The sequence below is a fragment of the Pteropus alecto genome, unplaced genomic scaffold, assembly GCF_000325575.1.
Source record: "Pteropus alecto unplaced genomic scaffold, ASM32557v1 scaffold8, whole genome shotgun sequence".
Taxonomy (NCBI): Eukaryota; Metazoa; Chordata; class Mammalia; order Chiroptera; family Pteropodidae; genus Pteropus; species Pteropus alecto.
Window position 1 is genome coordinate 20967373 of NW_006494609.1, and position 8806 is coordinate 20976178.

The window sequence follows — 8806 nt, forward strand, 5'->3', positions numbered from 1 at the left end:
TGAAAATTCTGTGCAGGTCAACGTTAGAGCAACCGAGGAAATCCCTGTGGGCTCTCAGGGTCGCCCTGCTGGCTGATGACGGGTCACTCCGCAGACAGAGGGGCGACGGCTTCAGACTCGGCTCCAGCGGCCAGACAGTCGCTCCACCTCTGAGCATGCTCCCCAGCTCCCTTCATCTCCCAGGGGACACGAGACAATGCGGACCTTCGGAAGTGGGCAGAGTCGTGTCCCCCCCCCACACACACACACACACTCATGTTCTTCCAGAACCTCAGAATGTGACCTTATCCTGATAAAATCATGCAGAGATGATCAAGGAAGGGACCCAGCTGAGGTCATTCTGGATTAGGAAGGGCCCTAAACCCCTGCAAGTGTCCACGTAAGAGACAGAAACGGACACAGGGACACAGAAAGAGCCATGTGAAGATGGAGGGCAGTTATGTGGCCACAAGCTACAGAACGGCAAGGATGGCCGGCAGCCGCCAGAAGCCAGACGCGCCGAGGAAGGGTCCGCCCTCCCTCAGAGCCTCCAGGAGGAACCAGCCCGCCGACACCTTGATTTCGGGCCTCGGTTCTCCAGAACCGTGAGAGAATATGTTTGCGCTGTGTTAAGCCCCCCGTTCATTTGGTACAGCAGCCCCGAGAAACGAACACACCTTCTCGTAGATTTTGAAGGGTCAAAACGGGAAGATGCTGAGCAAATTCCAGTCACACCGTGCCACCACCAACCTGAGCCATCCCGAGTGCCATTTGCTGTATTTCCCGAAGAGACTTCTGCGGAGGTAAGTCAGAGCAACCACAGCCCCAAAACCAACTGCGACCCCACCCAGCCAGAGGTCACTGCCGGCCAAAACCACTGCTGTGAATGAGAGGTACCTGCCTGCCTGTGCCATCAGAAAACAGTCTGTCCAATTTATGTCCAACTATTATCTAAATTCCAGGTAACCCACTTGAAGGGATGTTGTGTGGCCACTGATTTACGAAGACCAAGAGGAATGTTGTATGAAGAAAGGCAGATTCCACATCACACACACTTCGAGACGACCAGCAGCTAAAACACGCATGCATGAGGAGAAAATAAACCGTTCGATCTCAGGGAAAAAATCTTCAGAGCAGGGTCTGGGGGACGGGGCTAAATGCGTTTTCGTTTGATTTCTACGTTGCCAAATCTTCTTCTTTAGGGAATATGTATCCTCTTAGAAACAAAAGTCCATCAGTCAAATCTGTCCTGGCTTGTGCTGCCCACTGCCATGGCCACGCAACTCCTCTGCTTGTGACACGCCCCCTGGACCTCCCCCCGCCAGCTGCCACCCTGGTCAATGTTCCCTGGACACCAGGGACAGGGACCCAGGAGCTCTCAGCCCAGAGCTGCCCGAGTGGACACCAACAAAGGCTTAGCCCCAGCGAGCAGAGGGGTCTTCAGACCGCACACGCGGCCTCACACTTGCCCACACGTGTCTTAGTTCAGACATGGCAGCCGGGGCCGGCTCCATGGGGCAGGGGCAGGGGGGCTGGGCGGGAGGTCTTCAGACAGCCCACGACCCTTCTGAGTCTCGAGTTTTCCCATCTGTGAAGTGGTGACGATCACACACACAGAGAGACCGGGCGAGCTCTGGCAAAGCCACCTGAATGAAACCACAGGGCCAGGAGGGGGAGTGACAAACACCTCACGCAGCAACTCTGGAGCCCTCCACCACTCCTGATGCCCGACAGACACTCACTTGACCCTCCGAGCAGCCCGCCCCTGCCCCCCAGGTGACGGGTACCAGGCTTTGCAGGGGAGGCTGGAGGCTCAGATCTACCCAGCAGGCTCCACAGGCCCTTCCCCGGGACATTCAAATGCCATTGAATGAGGGTGCACGCCTCAGCTCAGAGGGCCCTGGAGCTATTCGAGCGCACACCCCACCCCGCCCCGCCCTCCCCCACGCCCTACGGCCTGGAGAAAGATCACATACTCAGGAAAAGTCCAAGCTGGTCTCGCACTGACCCCCAAGGATGCAGTGGTTTAATCACAGCCACGCCAGCTCTGCCCTGACGCTGGAGCCCACGGGAGCCTGAGAAACCCCTTCTGCAGAGAGAACCGAGGTCCGGGGAGGGTTTGAGCCCCACAGGAAGGCACAGAGCGGGGATGAGAAGCCAGGGCCCACCCAGCCCGGGGCCTGCCCGCCGCCCGCCATGGCCTGGGGGTGGGCTAACTGCTGCCCCAGGTCCCAGGCCACAGACGTAACAGGAAGACAGCCATGCTCCACAGAGCCACCTCCACCTGGCCATGTCCTGCTGCGGCCGCAGGCCAGAGCCCTCAGTGAGCCTGCCTCTGAGGGCACAGGATGGGGGCACCCGTGGCCTCTGTGCCAGGCCCGCCACCCCTTGCTGTGGGTCCCAGCGAGCTGAACGAGGAGACATCTGCCCTGCTTCTCGGCTCCTGGCAAGGCCCCCCCCACCCTGAGACCCACACAGCCTGGCCAGCGTAGAGCTGACCACGCCTGGGCCAGGCACTGGGACACGGTCTCCTGTCCTTTTTACCCGATTCCCTGGGAGGAGAGGGGGGCAGTGTTTGCGAAGGGGGCGCCCCTGCCCTTTTTGACAGAGCCTAAGAGCCACTGACCCCCAGGCTTGCACTCGGCGCGGAGGGTCTGTGCCATGCCGCCCACCACGCGATGGGGCTGACCTCCACCCAGACACCGAGGCGGAGACCAGGCACGGGCAGGCACCACGGCCACCACGGCCTCCACGTCACTCACGCCCAGGACTCCCGACAGGCCGACAACCCGAGACGGCTCTGCTTCCCCGGGACCCACAGCCAACAGGGCCTCCGAAAGGGCAGACGTGAAGAGGCCACCCCGGACCCGAAGTCGTGGGGGCTGGGAGACCGCGTGCCTGGGCCCGTCCCACCCAGTGCTGAGCAGAGAGGGGAGCCAAGCGAAGATGCAACTGTCACACCTCCTGGGGCTACGCAGGGATCTGCCGGATCTCCAGGGCCGTCCGCGGGCTCACAGCACCCACCGCCCACCTCTGCCCAGCTCCGACATTCAGGGATCACCCAGCTGGGAGGGTGGGGGACAGGTGGCAGCAAGTCCACAGGCCCTGACCCGTCAGCCCTGCACCCAGCCTCCCACCTGGGCCTGCTGGTCCCTCCCTTCCCCCAGCAGGAGGGAGGGCTCAGGCCTGCGGCTCTGAGGGCAGGGCGCTCACGGGCAGCATCGGGGGCTGTGCCCGCTGTCCCTGGCAGCCCGGGGGTCCATCAGGAGAAGCAGCAGCGCCCAAGGATAACCTTCCCACAGCTGCCACTGCTGTGATAGGCAGAATTAAGCCCTGGCATGTCTGGATCTGAGCATTGGGACGGCACGAGCTTGGGCGAGTTACTCTGGCAACCAAACCACACTGGCATTGCTCCAGTTACCCGGCTTGAAGGGACACGCAGTTGGGGAAGAGGCGCTGGGGCCAGCCAGGGCCTCCAACCACAGAGCCCGGGGACCCGCGGCTGTGCCCCGGATGGGCAGACACAGGCACAGACACTGGGTGCCCCCTCCACGCTGGGCCCTGGCATCACGGACCCTGCAGACAAGGGCCTGTCCTTCGAGCTCGAAGAGGCAAAGGGAAGGGAGCCCACAGACGGGGTGGGACCCACGGATCAAAACAGCATGCACCCTCCAGGGCCGGGCCTGCGTTCAGACAAGCCACGCCTCTGCCTGGGAGCCCAGCTCAGCCCAGTCACAACCCACGACCCACGGACACTCCTTCCCACGTCAGGACATGGCCACGGCCGGAACTGCACAGGCGCGAGCCACCAAGGCCCAGGATGAGGGAGGTGCGTGGCCGGGCACAAGGCCCAGGATGAGGGAGGTGCGTGGCCGGGCACAAGGCCCAGGATGGGGGAGGTGCGTGGCCGGGCACAAGGCCCAGGATGAGGGAGGTGCATGGCCGGGCACAAGGCCCAGGATGAGGGAGGTGCGTGGCCGGGCACAAGGCCCAGGATGAGGGAGGTACGTGGCCGGGCACACAGGCTCAGCTGGGGCCTGGCTCCCCCAGGCGGCAAATCACAGCCGGGCTGGGGCTGGGAGCTGGTGTGAAGTCGGCCCAGCCCAGAGAACCACGAGCTCCCGGCACATGCCGGGGCCAAGGGAACACTGGCGGGGAGGCCAGATGGACGATGCGTGGACGGGGCCACGAGGGAGGGCAGGACTTTGTGACTTTGGCATCTGAAGGTCCCTGAGCTGTGACTTCCCAACTGTGAAAGAATCATCTTTGCTGCAGCGTTGGTGAGATTAAATAAAACTCAATTTGTAGGACACAGTACATGGAGAGCATGAACACTCACTGGGTGCCCTGACCTCCAGAGACACATGTGTCCCCTCCTCGTCTCCCCTCAGCCTGGGCCACTCAGGCAAGGCCCTCAGCACAGAGGCGCTGACGGGGGTGGGGGGGGCCTCCTGCTTTCTTCACCTCCCTCCCTCCCCAGAAAGGCCCGGCAGGCATCCAGCCCAGGGCTGGCCCCACGCGGCTGAGGACACATTGTGCCATGTCTTTTGGGGAAGGCTACCCTTCCAGAAAACAATGGCACGGTCTGGGACAGAAGAGAATAGAATGTCACTCTCCAGCCGGCTGGCCCACTACCCCCAGGGCCTGGCAGCCCTGAGCCAGCAGCTGATGTAGCACAGACACTCAGCTGGCAGTGGGCCAGGTCCCTCCCCGGGCTCCAGGTCCTGCTCCCAATTTTGTCTCTGCTGCCCATGACCTTTCTCCACTCTGGCATCCCTAAGGGTCACTCCGACCCTGAGGGCAGTGGCAGGCCTAGTCCATCTGTGCCTCCACGAACTCTCGCCCAGTGTCCACACAAAGCTGGAGCTCCATGCCCCTCAGGCTGAGCATCATCTCCCGTGGGGCACCCGGCACGGGGCATGTGACATGCGCACAGTCTCCTTGTCACACAGGGACTAAGACTGAGCCTCTGATGAGGGGCAGCCTAGCCCAGGCCACATGGCGCCCGAGCTGGGGCTTGAATCAGGGCTGCCCCACGGGAGATGATGCTCAGCCTGGCCTCAGGAAAGGGGGGACGGCTTATCCAGGACGGGGCTCTGTCTGCCCCAAGTGGCGTGTGCACCCGAGGGACCTGAAAGGGGCCGCCTCGTCCTCCCCCTGAGCAGCTCACACTCACACACACATGCACGTGCATGCACTCGTTCAGGCCCACGTGTGCACACACACATGCATGCACATGCGCACACAGGTATGCAGTCGCACTTGCTCACGCCCGCGTACACACATACAGACGTGCACACACTCACACACTCACACTGTCTCTCTCCAGGGTCTTGACACTGAGGGAAAACAGTATCGAGCTGAGAAGCAGTCGAGGGGTCATTTATTTTAATTATTAAAACAGCAGCCACTTACTTTCAGCCGTCTATAATGCCACTTAATTACCTAGTACATAAAACTGCCTTTGCATCTTAGCAGGGCAATAAATCAGCTCAGAACCAGAGTTGTTTAAAGCGTTCTAGCCAAAGATTTGGGGGGAGTCATCCTTTGCCCCACGCCCCCCAAACCCCCCGCCCTGCAGGAAGCGAGAAACCAGATCCGTGCTCTGAAGCCCAGGTCACGGCAGGAACAAACGTGCCGGCTCCCACCGGCCGGGTGTGCCCTGGGAGGCCACGGACCCCCTCCTGCTGTCTGTCCACTCCTGGCCAGCCCCTGCCTCACCGTGCACCATCCTTTGTGTGGTCCACAATAGCCCCGCCAGATGGCGCGGCGTGGCCGGCAGCCTCTTCAAGCCAATCACTCATCCTGTCCGACCCCAGCAGGCTGTGGGCAGGACACGTGGGAACTGGCCCAAGCCGCACCCGCCAGCCCCTGCCCTGACTGCTCCCTGGTCCCCAGCCCTCAGGCACAGGCAGCTCAGGGTACAGCGAGTCCATCAGTGTAGCTAGGGCAGGTGTACCCGCCCCCCAGGGGAGCAGGCAGAACCACCGAGTGATTCAGTGGTCACTCCGCATCTGAGACACTGGGACAGACAGAGCGAGAATGGGCAGGGAGGCGCCAGGCACCATGTCCCCGATGCTGGCAGAAGGCACGGCGTGGTTCTTGCCAGCAGACAGATGTAAACCACCCCCTCCCATGGGCCGCCCCGGCCCCCATGTGCCAGCACCCCCAGCACGCTTCTCCACGGGCGAGCGGGCCGATGGACACCACACGCGAGAGCAGGTCAGCTGTGCCTCTCCTGGGCATGAGCCAGATGATGCTGAAGTCACGTCTTCCCTCTGAGGATGGCCTCTAGAGCGGCTGCGGGTGCCAGGCACCGGTCCGTGGCAGCGGACCCCTGGGCTATCTCACAAGCACTGCTGCAGTGAGTGGCCTGTGTGTGCCAGTTTACCTGTAGGATGAACTCCCAGCGGTGAAACTGCCAGGCCAAAGGGGGCGAGCCTTTGCAACCTTCTAAGCATTACCAGACGGCGCCCCACAGGGGCTGGACACATTCGCACTTCCTTAGCACGCATCGGACCATCCGTCTTCCATTAGAAGGTGAGAAAAGTTTTCTGGTTTGTTCATTGTCCTTTGAAGTGAAGGACTGAGCCAGTCGGAGGCCTTTTAGCTCTGCTGCTGCCCCCACCACCACCCCCAGGATGGCTGACCCCAGAGCACACCCTACCTGCCTGGGCCCACCCCACAGCTAGACAGGTGCATCCCAGGGTCGGGTTCTGCAGAAACAAGTTGGCACTTTTCTGAGGGCCCCCTCCTCCAAGAAGCCCTCTGGGATTGCCTCCCCAGAGGCGAATGCTCTTCGGCTATCTGCCCTCTGCACCAGTGCCTCGAGCTCTTTCCGATTCTTGTCTCAGCAGGTAACCTCTTCCCAATCGGCCTCCATCACCTGTCCCTGAAGGCAGGGGCTCATCTGCCGCGCCCATGCCACACACACCCCCCGCCACCCCGCGGGGACGGTGTGACGCCTGGCTCCGTCTGCTCGTAGCGAGTGTCTGGTTAAGGCCATCGGGACTCTGAGGCAGCAGCTGGTTGCTGGTTCGTCCAGGCCCATCTCATGACGCCGGGAACAATGTCCAGCCTGTTAAGTCCCCTCGGTGACCGTCCAAATTAAATTGTCCTTACAGAAAGATGGGCACCCAGCCAACCTGAGGCCTTCTGGACAGACCGAGTCGGCTTAGGGGGAGACCGGGCGGGGGAGGGGATTGGGGGAGCAGATGCAGGAGAAGACAGTGCGGAACGTGCACTTGTCCACGGAATGCTCTGCAACTGCCCAGAATCTGGGTGGCAGCGGAGGCCCCTGGGACCAGCCCCAGAGAAGGGGAAACGGACCCTCCCCAGGTGGCCTTGGGCCTCTGAGCACACGGCCACGCGGATGCACTCGGAATTAGTCACAGGCCACTGATCGCACTGTCCCCACGCTGGGCTTGCCAACGAGAGCCAGCTCAAACTAAAGTGCAGACATTTGGGGACAGTTCCCAGGTCCCTGGTCCCCACATGCTGCATTAACTCCCCTCACCCCTAACTTCTCCCACGGCCCAGTCCACCCAGTCCTCTCATAGCCACCGGGCTGAGAAGCTGCATCCCATCTGCTGGCAATCACGGGTTACAGGCAGGGAGAGACTAGTTCCTAGGGTTCGGACTGCTCTATGGTGGCATCGCAGGCCTAGACTAGGTCCCCAAGACTCAGAACGCGCAGGTACGGTGTCCCCAAGGGAGAGCTGCCGGGTGCCACTCGGCTGACGGGGGCCGCCCTGCATCCTGCAGTCCTCACATGGGCGCCAAGGTGCAGGGCAGGCCCGGGCAGGCAGTGAGAAGGCAGCCACAGAGGGTGACCGGGGCCCCAGACGAACGAGGTGCACTGCCCGCGTCACCCGGGCCTCGCTCGGGGACGGCTCGCCCTCCCGGGGGCGGGCACGGGGACGTGCCCACTGATAAATGAACGCTCCAGCTGCACAGCTCGCTGCGAGGCTCTTTAATGCATAAAGGTTCACAGACGCGCGCTCAAGACTCACCATGTGGTGGGGCGCGCACCGCGGCCCTGCTGACCAGCCCACGCTCCCCTTCGGAGTTCAGAGCTGGTCTCGCTCACGTTTTTAGTTTTCATTCACAGCGGGCAGACCGGATTACATTAGTTTCAGAGGTACAGCATAGTGATCAGGCACCCCTATAACTCACAACGTGACCTCCCCGACGAGGGCCCACCCGGCACCACACACGGTTACTACAACGTCATTGCCCGAGCTCCTCATGCCGTACTTCACGTCCCTGGGACTATTTTTATAACCGGCGATTTGTACTTCTTAATCCGTTCACCTTTGCCACCCCGCCCCCCAGCCCCTCTCCCATCTGGTGACCATCGGTTTGTCCTCTATAGCTAGGAGTTTGTTTCCGTTTGGCTTGTTTATTTTTTGGTTTTTTTTAGATTCCACATCGAAGTGAAAACGGATGGCATTTGTCTTTCTCCGTCTGACTTATTTCCCTTAGCTCGATACCGGCGAGGTCCCTCTGTGTTGTCACAAACGGTAAGATTTCATTCTTTTTTGTGGCTGAGTAACATTCCGCTGCGTCTAAGTACCGTAGCTTCCTTATCCAATTGTCTACCCATGGACACTTAGGTTGCTTTCGTTTCTTGGCTCTGGTAAATAACGCTGGTAAATGCCATGAAAAGAGGAGCACATGCATCTTTCTGAATGAGGGTTTTGGGTTTCTTCAGATAAACGTCCAGAAGTGCAATTGCTGGGTCATATGGTATTTCTATTTTTAATGTTTTGAGAAATCTCCATACTGTTTTCCATAGTGGCTGCACTAATTTACAATACCCCCCGCC

At 60.8% G+C, this 8806-nt stretch overlaps 1 protein-coding gene across 3 annotated transcripts in view; it reads right to left on the reverse strand.

The window, feature by feature from the left end:
* Positions 1–8806, reverse strand: part of CCDC85C (coiled-coil domain containing 85C) — a 75638-nt gene that overhangs the window by 35036 nt on the left and 31796 nt on the right. The gene's annotated exons all lie outside the window — the stretch shown is intronic.